General features: G+C 39.5%; 1 protein-coding gene and 1 long non-coding RNA gene across 2 annotated transcripts in view; both read right to left on the bottom strand.

Moving 5' to 3' along the window:
- The window catches only part of robo1 (roundabout, axon guidance receptor, homolog 1 (Drosophila)), a 218371-nt gene that overhangs the window by 130360 nt on the left and 67053 nt on the right, over positions 1–20958 (bottom strand). The gene's annotated exons all lie outside the window — the stretch shown is intronic.
- On the bottom strand, positions 6784–7712 carry LOC148155914 (uncharacterized). Its single transcript, XR_015764981.1, has 3 exons — positions 7605–7712; positions 7437–7523; positions 6784–6896 (listed from the first exon to the last, which is right to left on the bottom strand). It is a non-coding gene; the product is annotated as an uncharacterized LOC148155914 (long non-coding RNA).

The following is a 20958-nucleotide window of genomic DNA, read 5'->3' as shown; positions in this document are numbered from 1 at the left end:
CTTCTTTTTATAAAGAGTGCACACATATAGGCATACATACATACAGAACAAGCACATGCAAAGCAGGCATGCACATGTCTAAAGAGAGAAAAAAGAAGAACAAACCCTGTATGAAAATGAAGAGGGAAACATCAAAGTACACTTTGGTGATTTTTGTGGCCTCTTCACCATTTCAGACATTTGCAGTGTTTATCACTTTGTATCAGATTGTTTCCACATACAAAGACACAAAAAGCTTTTTTTTACCAGCCATTTTGTCACTTCCTTTTACTATATTTCACTCAAACATATTTTAAACCAGTTTTATTGCCAAGGGTTTACACAGTACTTACAGCATGTAATATACATTACTGAAATTAACCAATAAAACATTTCTTAATTCAAAGTAGCGCTTTTACAGTTACATAATAGGAGAAATATTAACATGTAAACTAGTTTAGCAATTGATTAATCAATTAATCTGATGATTAATCAATTAATCTGAAAATATTGGCAAATTCTGCAAATATTTAATTTAACCACAAATTTTTATTTTATACAATTTAAGAAATACATTAAAAGATGCAAATAAGAAATTCTATTCCTTTTTTGAATAAAAAAAAAAACAAAAAAAAAAACAACTGCCTAAAATGCAACACACCATTCAATCCTTTACTGAATGCTTGGTCATTTGTTGCAATGGTTGAATCTGCGGCTAAAAAAAAATCCTTCAAACATCAACATGTGAAAAACTGACTTTTCTGGTTGATAGTCTTTATACCCCAGAGAGCGATGAATCGATTGCTAAATTGATTGACAATTACTTAAAAAACCAATTCATCACGATGAATCCAGTGATTGTTTCAGCCCTAAAACAGGCAGAATGGAACCACAGGATGTTCTAAATGAGGGAATGAAACTAATTTTTTGTATGAAACATACCACAGAAGGAAGAAAAAAATATCATGCAAATAAAAAAGTGAAAAGTGATTAGATTTTCAGAAAAAGAATTTCAGAATAAGTTTAGAAAATTAATAATACAAAGAAACATCTGCATCTAACAGGATAAAACTTCAACTAGCAGTGAGGTTGTGTTAAGCTGTTTTGTCTCATGGTGTCATTTCTTTATGTGTTTAAGCAGAAGTATTTGTAATTATGGAAAAATTGTAATGATGGAACATTGTCTAAGTTTTATAGGCTATCTAATTGACAGTAAAAATTATAAGCAATCAATAGATAATTTTTGATAACTGGAGAATTGAACGGTATAAATATCAGTAATAAATGATTTTGAAAAATCATATCAATAATTGAGAAATAATGTGATGTATTTAGTAAGTCTGTGATTTAAATAATGTTCTAGTTGAAAATGTATTATAGTCATAAGGGACGGGAGGCGACTTAAATGTGGCACAAGTGAAAAGAAGAAGTTGCCCATGACAGAAGTATGGGGAAATAGGATGGCATGTGAAGAGGGTTGGGAAGCAGGCAGAGCACAGCCAAATCCTGCAAAGATGTGCAGTTTGGCTTTAGCATAATGCAAAGATGGGCAACTGGGCGACCAAGCACAGAACCACAAAAGATGAACTGCAGAAAATGTTAGGTTTCCAGACAGCTGACATATAATTAAGACGTATTCATGAAGACACAAGAAACAAGTCCTCATGAGACATGTTCAGACCTGAACCTTCAGTAACACAAAGACAGTTACAAGGTCAGCATTTCCAGGATTAAAGGACTAATGTCTCACCAGGAAGATAAAGCACTTCCACTGGCTCCATGTAGCTCAGAGAGTAGACTCTAAAATACTGTCATTCAGTTCCTTTAAATCAAGGCTAAAAACTGCTTTTCATTCATAACTGGAAAACTGATCAACATATCTGATTTGTATTGATCGTTTTGTTGTTGGCTCGACAAAATGCAATGTTTGTTACAGATTTCACAATTATGACTGCATGGTGCTTTTATGATGATGTTTCAATGATTTTATGATATAAAGCATTTTGAACTGCTTTGTGTTGCTGAAATGTACTACACAAATAAACTTTGATTGTTTGATTATAGAATGGGTTACGATGCTGGTGGAAGAAACAGTCATGAACACAAAGAATCACGTCAGGAAGCATTCAGGAACCGTGGCCATCCCAATAAGCGTGAGCAGCCCAGAAACCAGATGGGAACCATGAAAACAGCGACAGGAAGCAAGAGATCAGACTCCACCTCCTGCGGCTTGCTTTGATTCTCTCCCCCTACCCCACTCCATTCCAAGAATCTCTGTGTGGACGGCAGCGCCTCTTCCACCATTAGAGTGTGGGTGGGGTTATAACAGGGCATGGGGTTGTTGAAATGAACCACTGGGGCTTTTCCAATTACAGACTGACTGATACCAGATGACAAACACTGCAGCATCTCACATTAGCATCCACCGCAGCCATGGCGTCAGCCTTTCAGGGGCCTATGGCAGGACACGGCACTCCATGTGGATGCACTTCCATCCAGTTAGCGGAGCAGCCAGCTTTCAAACACGTTGGTGGGATAAAGGAGATAAAGGCTTGAGTACAACTAAAGCCAAAGCAGTCAAGTGAAAGGAGATGTAATAATGCTAGATGCTAGTGTAAACACTTTAACAAGGCACTGTACGTGTGCTATGTGCTTGTGAAAATGTGTTAGCTAAAGACATAGATAGCGAGTAATTTGGCTTACAGAACAAAAGACTTCTAATTTACACAAAGCTGTGATGAGCTAAACAATTCCTCTGGAAGATTTCCACTTCTTTTCTTTCAAACCACAGAAAAACTGCACTTTTACACCGCTTCGTCCACATTCCCTGGCTTCAACTAATTTCTCTATGTTTCGTTCTGACTTTTTATTGTTTCACCCAAGTCTGCGGGAATGACACTTCGCACTTCTGTACATAATTTATGTGCGAGAAAGACAATAAAGCCAGGCTTAGTTGAGCGGAGTTAAAAGCGGTGTATGGTTTAACGGCACATCTGTCACGAGGGTGGTGGAAACGCCTCACATCGCACCAGCAGCTGTTCCGAGAGCTCAGTTCTAGGTTCGTTTATGGCCATTCCTTTCTCTGCACAATCTGTCGCTCTGCAATTTCAATTTTCTCAGATGCACAGTAACACACAAAGGCGGACAGCGCAGCGATACCCAAAGGCCTTTGAAGTTTTGGCCTGAATGTTTCAGAGAGGCCAATCGGTGAGCACTTTGCTCGCCCTACACACCCGTTCAATGCACAAGTTGGGCAATATGTTAGACGTACATAGAGTGTTTAAGGGAAAGGATTGTAGACAACATGCTGTCAGTCTAATTTGAATAATTTTTACACTAATACTAGATCAACATACATAATGATTTAGAGTGTTTTCACACCCGATAGTCAGGAAGGCTCAGTTCAGCTGGGGGCCAAAATTGCAACATTTGTTACATTTTCAGTTCTGCTGTTCTATTTCACAGCGCTGTCAAACAAACCAAACTTTTTTGAAAATCCTTTTGTGTTTGAGTCACAGCCTCAAGTAGCAATCTAACTTCTTCTAATTGAGAACCTATTGCCTCATATGTAGAGCGGCTGACTCTTATCCCAGTTGGGCACACTCATGACCACATCAATGTTTTAAATCAGGGCCATGACTAACATACGAAAGTCGTGAGCTGGAACCTTTCTGTGTATTTCTGGTATGCCTGTAAATCTGACGCACAAGCTACATCCGCAAACAATAGCGATGGACGACAAAAGCACTAAAAACAATAAATATCTTTATTGTTGAGCTCATATGTTTAGTTATTCAGAATTTAGGCCTCAGTCACACTGGACGTTAACTTCAACTTTGAGCATTACTGAAGGGGAAGTATTATGTAGTTTATACCACAATCAAGCAACTATGTTACCATCAGTTGTTATCGTAATGCTATATTTATCAGATATGACATTTTTCACAGCAGGGGTTCAGCTGTACAATCAAATGCCTTCACACTGAGGATCCATTTGTGTTGCTGCTTTTGTATCGGCCTTTTTCCCCCACCCCCAAGGTGTTCTGCACATGCAATTCATTAAAAACCGCCTCGTAATACAATTACACGGCTTTCATAACATAGACATCAGTAACCAACTAACGACAACTTTAAATGAAATAAAACGATGAATGAAATCTCATTTTGTTCTGTAATTCCATTTGTTAGTTTGACCTAACTCGATCCCTACGGAAATAAAACAATTTGTAACGGGATCTACTTTTAAAAACTGACAGTCCTGTAAATCTGTCAAAAGGACTGTGAGCCTTTCCATTCCCTCTGCTCATGCTTCATATTCTCTATCTGTATGGAAAATGGCCGTAGCTGCCAGGCAAGTCAAATAGATTTGATTTCACTCATATCTAGTATCAGCCCGTTTTTCTTTCTCCTGCCCTGGCCGTAACAGAATATGTCTTGTTCCCCGCTGGCCTCTGGAGAAATCTTCTGCCTAGCAGGGTTGGAGATGGATGCAGAGAATTCTCTTCCGGCTGTGGCGGGGCCAGGGCTCATCAGCCATGTGTTGTCAGAAGAAAGAGAGACGGAGGGATGGAGGGATGGGGTGAGCAAAGTAGGGAAGTGGAGAATCAATAATCCAGCCATGTGTATCCCCTTTCTCTGGTATGAACTGAGATGGCTTTCTAATGGAGGAATGGTCCAGAGTACCCAAATCACAAAACAGTTTAGAAAAACGACAGATTGATATCAAGAGAAAGAGGTTTTACACACGTTTTGGGAAAGCAGAAAATCGAATCACCACATCACGTAGCCACTGCGAGTTTTATTGAATTTCTGCTGCAAAAAAATTCCCAAACTTGATATTGCTGGAAGAATATACTGACAACTATATGTTGGGGCACAAACATACACTGAAACCAATACAGCAGAGAGGGTGATTGGGTGTTCATTTAGAACACTTCACAGTCATTTTATTACTCCATAAATATTTCTATTTAGATACATATACAGCTTTCCATAATTAATATGCTGAATTTTATTTAACCAGGTATTTTTCAATTTGTATGAAGAACAGAGTTGGTTATCATGCAACGCAGTGAAAATGTTCTCTTTGTAACACTAAAAAGACAGAACTTCATACACTTATAGACAAAACTGAGTCATATCTATATGTATTCAAAGCTGCCATCAGTATGTGTGATCAGCACTATATTGCTTGACAACAACCCAACCTGTCGGCTGTACATTCTAGAAAGGCTCTGTTACCACCATCATTAACAGAGAATACATTAGTCAAATAGGACATTTAACCTCTGCACACTGAGTCAGCACGGCCCAATCGATTCCTTCAGCTTGACAAACAATGGACAACAAGCTCCGTGAGCTCAGTACCAAACCTCTCCCACAAGGTCAATACAAGAACCACTCTGCCCCGATAAGAAACTAATGGGAGATAAAATGAGGGCAGAGGGTGTGAAAAGTTGACAATACGGTACCTTCAAGTGAACATGTATAGAGATGACCTCATTTCCTCAGATAGATTAATGTTCAATCTTGGTTCAAAGTGTTTGAAGAAGTTATTTTTGCAGAAAGATGAAAAACCAAGTTAGCTAAAATCTCAACTTGTCTCTCGTATCGTTTTCTCTCATGAGCTGGATGTATCACCACATCTCCACAGCAGCAGTTCAATGCTAATTACACAAATTACTAACATAAAGCTAGAGGAGGCTTAAAAAGTGAACTCCATCAATTAATATTTCATTTTAAAAATCACAGTAAACTTCCATCTGACTGCAGCTCCTCTCATATACGTGGTTTACCCTCCATTGTGTCTGCTCCTACTTAAAATCCGAGACAGAAAAAGTTTTGACTTTTACATCATGCTATATTGTTCCCTCATCAAAAACATTTCTGGGATGTTACTTGGATTTTTTTCATGCATGTCTGAGAAATCCTTGAATCTCCCATGGCAACCATTCGGGAGTTACTTAAATGCTTGCTCTCACAAAGCTCCGCATTTCCACAAAGCTCCTCCTTGTAACTGCTGTCACCACTTGAGTTTCCGCCTTCCCCACTCAGCTCCACTAGACTAGTGGCAGCAGCAATTATCAAACACCTGGTGGAACTGCGAATGTGCTGAGCTCATCACAGTAACTACTTCTCAGCCCAATGCTCTTTAGAACTGTCGGAAAGAATAGGAGTTTCATAAAGAGACTCCGGTCCAAATTCAAGGTGTAAAATTTCTTTCAAAGTCAAAGTTCTTTTGAGTCATGTTTGATACTACATTTTTAAAACAACTAAAGGTAATCCAATTTCTTGATTGTACTATAAAATGGCACCCTGGCTGGAAAATATATACCATACATTTTTTATAATAGTTGTCAAAGAAAATTTGAAAAATGCTAAAATTCAAAGACCAAAGTGTAATGCTCTTGTTAAATGCGCAGGTCTGACTGCAAGGTTTAGTGTTAACCACTTTGTAGAATCAGAAGTAGGTACGGCATGGAGTCATGATGGGGTGGATAATTGATACAACTGATGCAAAGAGGTTTGTTTATATTGCTATTTATTGCAGTGGAAATAATAATAATAATGACAATAATAATAATAATGACAATAATAATAACAGCAACAACTAAACAAAAATAAATTGCTCAAAAGAAACAAGGAGGGGGGAAAAAAGACAAACAAACCAACAAAGACATAATAATAATAATAATAATAATAATAATAATAATAATAATAAGTGATACTTCAAAACCTAATGGAGTTCAAAAGAAGTCCAAGAACAAGGGGGATAGTTCTTTTCCTTTTAATACTCCTTTAGAGTTTAGTTTGTTTCCTGTGTGGAGAGAGTCGTTTGGTTTTCCTACCACCAGGTAGTGTGTGGGTAACTCGCCATCCTCCGTCATCAAGTGAGTCGATGAAGGGGGGAAAAAAACCTGACCCAAAAGGCCAGAAAACATACATTAAGTTCATATATAAATGTTATATTTATATAAGCAAAATAGGGAAAAAAAGGAAAACGATTAAATACATACTTGCTATGTATTAACTTCATAAAAATGGGAAAGAAAATTTTAAAAAAGTCCTTTTAAAAAGTGCACTTCATAATTCAAGTTCAAAATTGCTCAAATAAAGTAATTAGCAGTCGCTACAAATAACAACTAATAATAAATCAAATCAATCAACTTAAGAATGTGATTGATTAAAGTAGCTACAAACAAAATCATATCAGGTACCAGACTTCATAGCTGCACCAGCATGGAATCCAACAACAAACAAAGAAATCATGAAAAATAATCAAATCTAAAGTTGAAGGGGAAGCCTTTAAATATTAAAGGTGTGACTTTTCATTGAGTAAGTAATTAGTAAGTGGACTGAACTGATGTGGGCATCTGATTGTCGAGTTGGTAGCTAATGCTAACTGGTGGAGCGTTGCGGAAATAACGCCCTACTATATATAAATGATATTTACTCACCGTCGAGTAACGGATCGTCTGAGGAGGTGGATGCAATGTTAACTGGTTCTCATCAGGAAGGTATACCAGGCGTCAACAAATCCCAACCTGGTGAATATTGCAGCGGATATATTAGCGGCGCTATTATTGCAGATACACCGTCAAGTCAGATGGTATTTAACAACTCACCGCAGATCCTCAAGTTTTAGGGATTAAATTGTTCAGTGATGAGTCGATTTGGAAATTTCAGATTGTTTTATGAACAATCGACGCCACAACCAACAGTGAGCAGCAGCATAGTGGAAACCCGGAAATACACATGAGGGTCCCAGAGTTTAAAGGGACGGCTTAAAGGGAAGGTGGGTGGGTCATGGCGGTCACGTGGGTTACAAAAGCTTTACAAAACCAGAAACTGGAAGTCATCCAGCTAACTCCTATCGCTCCATCTCGAGTCAAAGACTTCCAGAATGTGGGAGCCAAAAATCTTCATCCTGAACACTGGCAACAAAGACGTGTCAATGTTATTCAGGCTTCATATATGAGGGAGCCATGTTTGAAGAAAGGACAGCTGTCATAGCAGGGAACCTGCATAAGGACCATGATGACAGAGTGATGCTCGGAGAGAAGGGGGCTATGGAGCCGAGAGGCACTCAGCAGTTGTAGACCAGGAGAGCCAGGATATTGTTAGTCAACACATCTGACCCCCACAGGGCTCATAGAAAACACTCTGGCTCTCATTTCACCCTTCACCATCATTCCACGTGGAACCACAGAACAACAAGCATACCAGCCTCTAAAAAAAAAACAACTAATATTCACTCATGTGCTGCATTCAGCATAAACTGTACACTGCAGGACATTTGGCAAGGACAGTCAAATTTACTGATGGCACGTTGAAATAAAATTCAAATCGACTCTGAATAGTCTGGATGTACCTACCAGTAATGTTGACATAATTCTGACTATTGATGGCAAAAGCCAAAAAGAGTCAAACGTAGGGTAAAAATATATCTATGGAAATGAACTGATCAGATATTAATACAGGTATCAATCCCGATACTAAAATAATTTTTTTGTTTGTGTATTGGTGACAATGTGCCCAATCCATAAAGGCAGCTCTATTAATTCTAATTCCATTTTGTCTTATTGTTTTCGTCAGTTTCAGTTTATTTATTTTGCATTAGCTGTTCTTCTCCCAATTGCACTAACTGCTTTAAATTAAAGTGGTGTTGTTTTTACATGTTTGACCAAGCTTATGAAGCTATTGGTGTATTTAAGTGTGCTGTTCTGGTGCAGTTATCCACATATTTTCTTACACCCTTCTCCCTAGTGGAGATGGGACAGGGTGTCTATCGCTAGCGAGAATTTAAAGAGATAAATCAACTTAACAGTCATGTGTTTGGACTGTGGAAGAAAGCCAAAGGACCTAGAGAGGACCCACGCATGCACAGGGAGAACATGCAAACTCCATGCAGAAAGACCTCAGGCTGGGAATTGAACCCAGGACCTTCTTTCTGCAAGGCAACAGTGCTACCTACTGCGCAGCCGTGCAGAGTTATCAAATAAGTTATTTAGTACATTTATGTTTGTTCTTTTTTTTTTTTAAACTAAACGTTTTCAGTCAGTTCAGCACTGTTTTTCTGTATCGATCGTATTGGATAAAACAACAAAATCAGATATTGCTATCGGAATCAGAAGTGGAAAAAGTCCATCCAGAGTAAAAACTTGTTTTTATTCCAAATAACAATTTTGAAATGATTTGTGTATTTACTGTGATTATATGAAGGGAAATAGTTATAAGAAAAATATTATTTTTTAAACCACCCAAAGAGAGATAGACTCACTGTAGGACTGAGGAAAGGCTAAGCTGTTCAACATGCGCATGCTGCGGACATCTTGCTGACATTTTCCTGGAACAAAATATGTTTCCGATTTCTTCAGTGCTATTTGAAGCCACCAATGTGTTAGCTGGCCATTCTAACCTAAAGACTATAAATATGGGAAATGCTGAACAAGCCAAGACATTAAAATTAAATCTTGACAGTAGCGGAAAAAACACACACTTGCGTGTGCCATGCTGGTTTAGAGAAACGCGGATTTACTTGTTTGTTTCTTTTTTTTCTTAAAGGGAAGGGAGGAAAAAAGCGAAAATAAAGCAAAATTTCATCTGTCATGTAGCCGTCTTCCGAAACGCAACGCCAAGAGCTTTGAGGAGGAGAAGAAAGCCACAAAATGTCCCTCCCAGGTACAATGGTTGCCTTTGTCAAACTGCAGGCTCATACATAGCAAACAAAATGGTAAATGTTTGAGCAATGAAACCCAATCCATGCTCGCTGTGCGAAAGCGTCGTCTGACCCGCTCAGAAGCTTGGCAGACTCAGTGAGTCGCCGGGGAGAAACAGGGGAATGAAAGCGATCTGAGAAGCATTTTTACAAGTTAAGCAAATAGTAAATTTATTTCAGCATTGTCCAGGCTTTTACCCACTTCTCAATCGGCCTGAGGCTTTCCTTTTACAGAGCTTTGCAAAGGTTTTCATACCCCTCAAACACCATTTTTGAGCTAACTACCTCAGCTAACTTATAGGAATCTCATTTTAGATTGTAACATTGTTTCCACACCCGTCTTCCATTGACCACCATCCCTCCTTAAATTTACTTTTTATTTTATTTTGCTAGAGCGCCAATTTACAACTCTGTCCAGCTTGGCTCTCCCTACATGATGCTGTCCCCACCATACGTCACAGTGAGGTTGGTGTGTTCAGGATCATGTGAAGTGTTGGGTTTTCGTCTCACAAAGGATTTTGTGTGTAGGCTAAAAAGTTCAAATCTGACCAGACCACCTTCTTCCGAACATTTTCTGTGTCCCCCAATTGGTGCTAAAACTGCACATTTTTAGCACCATGTTTCTATGAACATGGCTGTCTTTCTCTTGAGTTGCAACAGAGCTGCTAGTTCAGGTGGATGGCCATGTTCTCAAATATTTTCACTTATTTCCTTTTCTTTCATTTTCAGATGATGAACTGAACTGCGCTCTGCGAGATGTTCGAAGACAGAGACCCAGTTGCTAATGGCAACAGTTTGCATTGAGTTTCAGGATTTTTATTGACATGATTTAAACATGTATTATTTTGCTCTTAATTTCAATAAAATGTGTTGTTCTATTACATGAGAAAAAACATTTAAATTTGTCGTGATGAAATCAAACATGATCAAATTCAATATGTTTGAGTAGCATTGTCGATTTTTATTTTATTACAACAACAAAACTTATTACCATATTTTCTGGAATATCCGTTGCATCAGTCAAAAAATGGATTATGAAAAGAAAAATCATACAAGTCACATTTATTTAGAAATTGTCAAACATGGGGGGAGGGGGTCTTATGGTCGTTGACAAAAGGTTCTGGTGACATTTTGTGTTCAGTTACCTGCTTTTTAACAAAAAAAAAGTAGGTAACTGTGAACTGTGGCTCAGAAGTCTGCTGGCAGCTCTGACGCATTGATGTCAGTGCTCTAAATCAGGTTGCTCAGGAACAACTCCACTTTATCAGCATTCTGACAATTTGTGCTTCCTCATCAGATGTTCCTAACAAAACAGGTGTTAGACTGTCTGAGCTACCTAGTGGCAATTTGCACCGGTGAAGTGTGCAGCGTAGCATAGACGCATCCAGTGGGTGGCAGAGGGGCGATACGTTCATAGAAGCGGTAACACCAATAAGGCTGAAAGGTCCAAAGTTGATCATATTCATCTCCTGGGCAACTACCAGGACCTGAAGATGTAACTGGACCATTCACAAGTCTCACAGTAAAGCGCTTTCTTTAAGCACCCAACTGTAGAGTCGTTCCTCCAGCTCTGGTTCTCTTCCTTTCAGCCCATGATTAGCTTTCCTCCCGACTGCAGACGGTAATGTTTAATCCTTGGTCTATGTCCATCAGTATGAATTAACATTTTATGCATCAGTCAAAAAAAAACAACATTTTTTTTCTCTTCATTTACATGAAGAGAAACTGGACTATAAGTTGCAGGACCATCCAAACTATGAAAAAGCTCAACTTATAGTCTTACAGTAGTATTTTCTTATTTTTTTCTAATCTTTGTTTGACTTTTTTGGCTAAGCATATGTACTCCATTTGGATTCATTCCTCGGAGTCAGAACTGCCAACACATAACAGAACAATTGAATAAGTCCCTCGGCGGACTCACTGCAGGACCCAATAAAAGAAAAGAGCTGAAATGATGGAGGCTTTTAACAAGACATGCAGGGTAACTACTTTATTTGTCTGCAAATCTGTTTAAAGGTCTCCTGGATGTGGTTTAACGCCAGCCAGTACAAAAATGTACTTTGAAGCCTCTACGACAAAAGCCAGACAATTCCACCAACCCCGAGGGGCCACCAATTGGTACCAGTCTCTGTCGTGCGTGTCTGCACTTGGTGCTGAGTCCATATTTAATCGCTGAGAATATCCAGGTTTTACAAAATATCACATTGGGAAACAAATTATATGTGACATAAAAGTCTGAAGACATTGAGCAGAACTGTAAAGCTGAAGAAAGTATAAACAAGAAAAAAAAGAAAATAAAAGAAGTCACTGGAATGCCACAGTGATTCTTTAGTGGATTTCTTTTAGCATGCTGAGGGAGACCAGTCATGCCTCCTATTGTCAGGTTCGTAATGATGTTGACCGGCTAAAGCGAACAACTGCTATTACTGAAACACCCATGGGCTGTAAGCATACAACAATTACAGAGCAGACATTTAAAGTAGCCCTATTTTGTTTACCCATTCCCATTCTATAGAGTGGCTCCAGAAATAGATACAGCCAAATGGCAATACGTAAACCTAAGACTGACCTGTGTCCCTACGCAGCATCTGCTAGAGAGTAAATCTGCCCACAGCCTGCAGCTGTCAACAGGAAGCCCAGAATGACCTCCACAGACATACACACATGCCCAAAGAGTCAAACACACACGCGCACACACACACACACACACACACACACACACACACACACACACACACACACACACACACACACACGCACATGCACACGCACAGACACACAGACACACACACCAGTCTTTCATCTGGCTGTGATTGGCCAACAGCTATCTGTTCCACTCTCCTTCCCAAAAAGCAATTTTTCTTTATTTAAAAGCAGTTCTAATTTAGGGAACTACATTAGTGATTTAATTTAGCTTAATGAAGCCAGACAATTAAGAAACATTTACATTTTAAACTTCATATAATAGCGTTCCCTCACCAAAACATACAAGGAGTGTTGCTTTGATTCTTTCATACATGTTTGAAAATCCTCCAGTCTGCCATGGCAACCATTTGAGGGTGCCTAAATGCTTTTTCTCACAAAGCTCCACCTATTTCCACACAGCTCCACCTTAGGACAAACTACTTCTCAGTCCAACTCTCATAAGAACAGTTGTAAACAGCATAATGAGAAGTAATGTTGATAACGTGATGAAGGCGGAGTGTCACCAAGAGTGGTAGCTTCTTAAAGAGACAGAGGCCATTTAAAAAATGAAAAAAAATTAACAATAAAAAATTATTTTCAATTATGTTTTACATATACATCATTGAACAGCAACTGAAAGTAAGATAGTTACTTGACTTAGCTATACAATAGCACAATCTACCTGGAAAACGCAATAAAAATAAAATAAATAAAATGCATCGATTAGCCAAAATGTTGAATTTTCAATGCAGAAAATTGGTCAGCTGTGATTTGTTATGGGCAGGTCAAACTTGATCTAACTAATCAACCAACAGCAGGTATATCAACACTTTAAAAAATGTTACCAAAAATTATAAAAAGGTTAGAGAAGGATATGCACTGATCAGTTGTCCCCAGGCAAAGTCAATTTCAAGGTCTAATGTTGGCCAATTCAAATATTTAGAAAAATAGAGAAAAATGTGCAGCTTTTTTTTTTAATGCAAATTGTGGTTTTGATTCAAACTTCAACAAAATGCAAGTAAATTATGTGAGTTGGAGTTACAGTTCATTGGGTGGCCATGTGCCGTACTTGAGTGCACCTCAAACCTACAGACTGCCTGGTCGTATAACGTTGACAATAACAGGAGGGGTTTCTGGTTTTTGTCAGCACAACTACTTCTGCATCTCAGTTGTCAGTTTGCTCGCCTTTCTCTCTAGTCTGTTGGCAGAAAATTTACAAGAATGTTTTCAAGAGTTTGTCATTTCATGAGCTGGCAGAGTCGGTTTTTGCTGACAGCCTTGTAAATATCTTGCATGACCTTTGACTATCAGAGTTACCAAAGACACCTCTGAGAACAGAGAGCGGGAAAGGAGCAGTTCCAATAATCTGTTCTGAAAATCCAAAATGAAAGAACGAATAATAACGTGTAAAAAAAAAAGATTGTAGGTATTTAACAGAATTATAAAGGAACCCATTAAGCATAAGCTGGGCTTAAGCCTTTTTAACCCTATACGGGTTTTTGAAAAAGTGAACCTTGAAGACATCACATCTCTCATCAGCTTTGAATAAACACACAACCGGAGTTGATGGAGTATGTGCCCTTGGTAAGGCAACTGGAGAGCAACAAGCAGAGGATATATTCAAATCCAAACTCTCACATGTACACACCGCACACATGTGATGCAGACACACATACACCAACAGCAATAACAGCAGTCAAAGGGATCTCAGGGTGTAACCACAGTTGAAAGAGAGGATCTGCAGCCTGCTTCAATGCCAAAATGCCATCTGCACCCAGAACCGACTGAGATAATGAGACGATTAAGCTCTCATTTACAGCTGAGGGACAAGACTCCTAACCCACCACCAGCAGGAGCCCACCACACCGGCGCTTTTATATGGAAAACATGACAGAGCCAAGGTGGGGTGCTGCACACATGCTGAGCAGGAACCCTGCTGACTGCTGACATGTAAGGGCACGTGTGCCGCAGTCCGGCTTTTCACTTATGGGTAAGATAATGTGAGTGTGCATCTGTTTGGCAACTGGTAAAGCCTAGCTCTTTTATGCAGGTTTTTGTCCCAATACTCCTCTCCCAATGCCCCAATTATGAGGATGGCTCTCAAGATAATCTGAGGAGAACTTAATGGTGTGTGTGGTGCATGATCTGGTCCATTCCAATATAAAATTGGGAATATTCAACATGACTTGGCCCGTTAGAGGATTAACGGCAATGTAGCCTGTTGATTGTGATGATTAGCCAGAAGGCGAGGTGACTGAAACATGAAGAAGACAAAACAACTGTCATGGCGGACCAAAAAATCCAGTGGGTGTTGGAAACATCTTTGTGTTGTTTTCTCCGTTAAATGTAGTCCAGAAACGGTCTCCATTGCTTCTTCCCAGTCGGCCATGTTTGTTTACTCTGAACTCACGTTTGATCTCGAGAGGTTTTTCAAGATTTTCAGTTTGTGACTGAAATCAGATTGTGTGTGGTGTGCTCTTGACACCACACACACACTACATGACCAAACCTGTCATACTTAAGATTTTCTATCATTATACCCGATATTTGAAAATAGTTTTACAATTTGAAAATCTTTGTGTGACCCAGGAATTAGGAGCATTTCAGCTTAAATCCTTTAAAACGGCAATACTCAAGAATCATAAACCAGCATAAAATTAATATGATGTAAAGTACTTTATTTTATGACCCTAAAAACCATCAGCAAAATAAATCTGTTCACTGAGATATAGGAATATGAAGAGTAACAGGAGCCAGACACGATGAGCAACCCCTAACTTTCCCTCCTGACCAGAGATGCAACAAAAAAATTGTCTGGAGAGCAAAATCAGACAATTTTCAGCTTGATCAACTGTGACCAGTTACAAGCCTGACGGAAACAGAGACAGAAACAGATCTTTAATATATCTCATGTGAAGTTGCCTATGTCCAAACATAAATAATTAATCACTGCTCACAGTATAAAAATTCCCTTCTCACCCTTTGCGGGTGGTCTCTTTTCATCCTCTGAGCTCGAGTCCTCTACCAGAGGCCAGGGAGCTTGAAGGTTCTGCGCAGTATCTTGGCTGTGCCTAGAACTGCACATTTCTGGACTGAGATGTCAGATGCTGTTCCTGGGATCTGTTGTAGCCACTGCTCCAGTTGGTCGGTTGGTTCGCCATTACCATCTTGTCTGTCTGGATCTGGAAGTCCCACAGGATCTTAGCTCGGTCATTCTCCACCACCTTTGGGGGTGTTCCCCACTTTGACGTCGGGGCTTCCAGTCCATATTCTGCACAGATGTTTCTGTACACTATGCCTGCCACTTGGTTATGTCGTTCCATGTACGCTTTCCCTGCGAGCATCTTGAACCCTGCTGTTATGTGCTGGACTGTCTCAGGGGCCTCCTTGCACAACCTACACCTTGGGTCTTGTCTGGTGTGGTACATCTGAGCCTCTATTGCTCTGGTGTTCAGGGCCTGTTCCTGTGCAGCCAGGATGAGGGCCTCTGTGCTGTCCTTGAGTCCAGGTTTCTCCAGTCATTAGTAGGATTTCCTGATATCAGCCACTTCAGTTATTTGTCGGTGGTACATCCCATGTAGGGGCTTGTCCTCCCATAATGGTTCCTCCTGCACCTCGTCCTCTGTTCCCCATTGTCTGAGACATTCGCTGAGCACATCATCCGTTGAGGCTTTGTCCTTGATGTATTTATGGATCTTGGATGTTTCATCCTGGACAGTGGCTCTCACACTCACTAGTCCTCTGCCTCCTTCCTTACGGCTTGTGTACAGTCTCAGGGTGCTGGATTTGGGGTGGAACCCTCCATGCATGGTTAGTAGCTTCCGAGTCTTAACATCCGTGGCCTTTATCTCTTCCATTGGCCAGCTAAACAGCTATGCCTTACCAGTAATCAGATATATATATATATATATATATATATATATATATATATAGGTTTGCAGAAATTCAGAAGTGCAACAAAACAGTTTTATACAGTCACTGTATAAAACTTTTATATGCAATGTTATGGTCATTTTTAATATGACGACATTACATTTTAAAGTCGAAGGGCAGGAAACTTTCCCACTCAAATTGTAACTTTTGACATAATCAAACAGCAACCAAAAAAACAAACAAACCAAAAAACAAACAAAAATAAAACACTGGTTTCTTTCCTTTGATTATTATCACATAGGACAACTTAGTCCAAGTCCTGTTCTACTGTTTCAGAAAGTTTGCAGACAAAGGAAGATAGCATAATATGTTTGAGAAACAGTGCTCTAGACTAGATATTGTAAACTAGATATTTCATTTATATGGGCCAACAAAGCCCTGTAGGCCTTCTGAACCAGTAACAATTTATTTATACCAGTAGTCTTCTCTTTATCACATTAGCTCAACATGCAAGGCTTAGCTATAGATAGAGAATAAAAGCTTAGAGGTGGGTTGGAACCAAATACCTAAATGCCATCTGCAGAAATCAAATTACCCTAATAAAACACACAGATAAAAGAATAATAGGTCTAAACTTGTGTGTCATGCATCCCTAGTTACTGCACACTGTGTGACCTGGGAGATGCATTAATTAAATGAAAGTAACAGAAGGCAACAAGGGAAGCTTGTAAGTATAAAAAGCTATTGGTTCAGAAGATCCACCTCAAGCATTTAACATCAAACAGCCTGGTGAGTGGTGTTTATTCTACCAAGCTTTACAAGAGGAAAATGACACAAAAAAAACAACTGAAAGGTGTTGGCATATTAAGCAAAACTTTTCTGGGTTTGGGAAATGATGAATTGTGAAATTGGAAAAAATGCCAACATGCCAAGGAAAATTCCAATCACTACAACTTAAACATTTCCAAGAATCTACGGTGGACATTTTAATTCTAACCTTTCATGGCCAATGCTGCCTTCTTACCACAGAAAGGAAAGTTTAACAGCAGCTTTAACTGAGCCTAGGCTTAAGGTTTCACTCTTTAAATGTGTTTTTATCAGCAAAAAATACTGCTAGTTCTTTCCTCACAACTAAAATTGACTTTCTTGCTCTATATTCAATTACAGTTTTGTAATTCACCATTATCCTTAGGTAATCATCTGATTGTTGTAATATATTACATGCAAATTTACTCCTCTGTCTAATTGACAAATACTTCATGGATGTGAAAAATGTATGCCCAGTTGGAAAGAGCTATTTTTCATACCCATTTTTACAGGGATGAAAACAACCTAAATTGACTAACCTGCAAAAGTACCAGATAGTAAATAAACTAAATACCCACCTGATGAAGTCTCACTCTCTGTGAAATACACCAAAGACATAGATTTAAATAGCTTCTGACAGGTCGTCTTATTTTTCTGGAGTCATTTTTAAACACCTCATTAGCTAAATAGAAAACTTTGATTCTTCTTCCATCAGTAGCAACTTCCACACGTAAGACTGTTATTACAACAACTTGATAGGGTGTATTGGCAGTTTGAGAAAAATGACTACGTTTTTCTGCACACTTTGAACACTGGGATGGGCTAATATATGGATTTTTACAAATGGATTTCAAAAGGCTGGATTGGTGTATAAGAGGAAAGCAAAAGCTCAAGAGTGAATTTTGTTTCAAGGTAAAAATGACATTGAAAACAACAACAACAACAAGAGTGACTGAGGAAGCATGTGTGAGGCTGTTCAATTCCGAAACTGAAGATGACAACTATAATGTTTTTGTTCAATAGTCCATAAGTTAAGGTATAGATTTTTAATAACCAACAGGCTATATCTGGACCCAAAGCTCTTCAGACTACATTCAGTCATTCACTCATTTACGCACACATTCACACGCCGATAGTGGGGAGATACTACATTGTAGCTACAGCTTTGGAAGGTGACCACCACCATTAGCAGGCAACGCCTGAGAGAGACAGAGAGGGAGTTTGAGCTGGAAATCCACTGGACAAGACAAATTCCTACCACCATCGCTGCCAAGGACTTGGCTAAAGACAGACCACTTTCAAATCATAAACTGACTGCATCTGTGCATCTCTACTTATCCTACATACCATCTAAGTCATTGTACTCCTTTGAGGGGTGCCAACAATTACAACCTTCACTAGACCGATGTTTGTGCAGCCGTGTACTCTCATTCCCACTTTAAACCTGAGTTTATCTTTCTCCACACTGGCTGATCAAGTGCCTGGCAGTCCAGTAACAATAGTGTGTCACTGATTGCCAATTAGGGCCTCTGTCTCTAGTGCCCTAAACACAGACACTCTAAGGAGCTGCTGACAGGCTCCGTCATCTCTACCTTGTTAGTCGTACTGCTAAGGGACTACGTCATCTCAGAACATCGCAGACTGCCGGATCCTCTGCACATATGCGAGACAGTAACTCTGTCAGACCCAATTAGAAGCTAATACCTGAGAGGTAGCGAGTACAGGGAATGATGGAATGGGTTAAAATTCAAGAATTCAATCTCTGGTAGTTTAGGGTATGTGGTGAGTCATAAGCACTTAACAAAACCCATATAAAGAGAAAAACAGACCCAGAATAGAGTCAAATGGAATGAATGGCGTAGCTCCTCTGTTCCTCGTATAAACCCTATCAGACCTCTGGCAGAGGCAGCAGAACACTGTCCAGCGGTGGAGTTTTTTTTCTTTTTTTTTTATTAGAGCTTGTATTTGTTAATGTGTCTGGGCTCCTGCACCGTGGAGGCAACAGAGGCAGCCTAACAGAAAGGCTGTTGTGTATGGATCTGGCTGAACTCCACTGTTCCTCCAAGCCAAACTACCATTTTCACACGTTTTTTTTTTTTAATGTAGCCTTATGAACTGAGGGCACTCTGTGTGGGTGAATAGTCACTCTACCTCTTTACACAAAGATACCTCTCTTCAGAGTACATAGTGTCAGCTGAGCTGAAAACAATTGTTCCAAGGAGAGTGTTTTTACTTTATTTCCATCACTTTTTCTGTCTAGCTTTCCTCAGTGCCTTTCCGGACAGCTGAATGGAGGCCTGCACCCTCCCTTTCATGGTGCCCTATCTGTTGCTGGAACAGTGACGCCTAACCAGAGCCTGGGTCTCAAGTAAAAGGCTTGAGGGCCTCAAACATGTGGACCGGGAACTGACAGCAGCTTTGTGGCGGAGGCAAGAAGGGGTGGGAGTTGAGGGCCAGGGGCCAGGGACACTTAAAGGAGGAGAGAAAAGTTGAAGGAGCCCCTTGAGAAACAGTCTGTGCCAACAACCAGAACAACACCTCAACAAGGGTTTTAGTCTTCTAGCACAGTCAAGCTGGAAGGGAAACGGGGAGTTGTGCACCGCTAAACGGCAAGGAGAGCCGTGAAATGTAGCACTAGCTGCTTAACATTAAAGCAAAACAGTGACGCTTCGACAGCGTGGACGGAAGTACACCTTTAGAAAATTAAATAATGCAGTATACAGTAATACAGGCTGGCACATTTTGTTACTATAGTAAACTTAATTGTATTTAAATGAAGAAATTACAAACAAAATTTGAAAGTGTAGCATGCAATTAGTTCCACTCAAGCAATAGTTTGTAGACTGTCTTCCATTACCCTGTTGAAGAAACGCATCCATGTTTCCCTGTGAGCATTATGTTTTCCGTAGCGTTGGCTTTCCACCACTCGTGGGCCAAAAAATGTTAAACTTTTAACTCACACGTTTGCTACCTTCTTCCTTGTAACTGCGGCAGACTGCAAACAAAACATAAAATTACACAAAGTTTTTGCAATTCACTAATTAGGTGACCTCCAAAGAGAACGGGTTGTACTCTCAGAGTTACTAATTGTAGCAACTAGGGGTACACTGATTGATCACCCAGGCGATTAATAGCCCCCAATTTCCTAATTTTTGTTGATCGCTGATTGGTCGATAAATACATGTGAAACCAGTCTCATCTGCCTCCACAAAGGTCTTAACATGACTAAAAGCACTACCTAATATGTAGTTAAAACTTGTTTGCATTGTTTCACTGGTGTTTGTTCAATATTTTTCAAGACAATACGTTTGGAGCATTGAAGGTCACCATGACACCTGATAGAGTCAAAAAAATCGGTATTGGCCAAAATCAGAATCAAGCAGATCAAGCTTTAAAAAATAAATAAATAAAAAATCGGTGATCGGCCAGAAATCTGCAATCAGTGATCACAAAGCAAAAACTTTAAAAAATTATAATTTTCTTCTACATTACTGTCGTTTGAAGACTCATACAAAACTCTAATTAAATACACTGTAGTTCAGGTTTGTATCTTGACAAAATGTGTAATCAAGGCACTGCAGCAGATCATGCAGGAAGGACAACTGCAGCTAAAATGTCTGTGATAAATACTTTAAAAAAAAAAATCACTACCTTAGAAAAAAGCTTGTGAAGGAAAGCGGAGAGGAAGGTGAAAAGAAGAGAGAACCAGCTGAGCTGAAGGCTTGTTGTCTATTACAATGCTGCGCTACCTGCAAAAAGGGAACAGACGACTTAGAAAAACAGGAGAAATAAAAAACAGCCATGGACAGCAAAGGGAGCCAGTATTACAGCAAGAATGGATGTTAAAGATCCAGGAAAAGCTTACAGGAAAGAAAGTATTAAGAAGCACAACCATT

Source organism: Poecilia mexicana, unplaced genomic scaffold (genome assembly GCF_051168715.1).
Source record: "Poecilia mexicana isolate PSO_F unplaced genomic scaffold, ASM5116871v1 scaffold_13, whole genome shotgun sequence".
NCBI lineage: Eukaryota > Metazoa > Chordata > Actinopteri > Cyprinodontiformes > Poeciliidae > Poecilia > Poecilia mexicana.
Note: the sequence above shows the minus strand (reverse complement) of the source record. Positions and strands in the feature narration are given on the sequence as shown.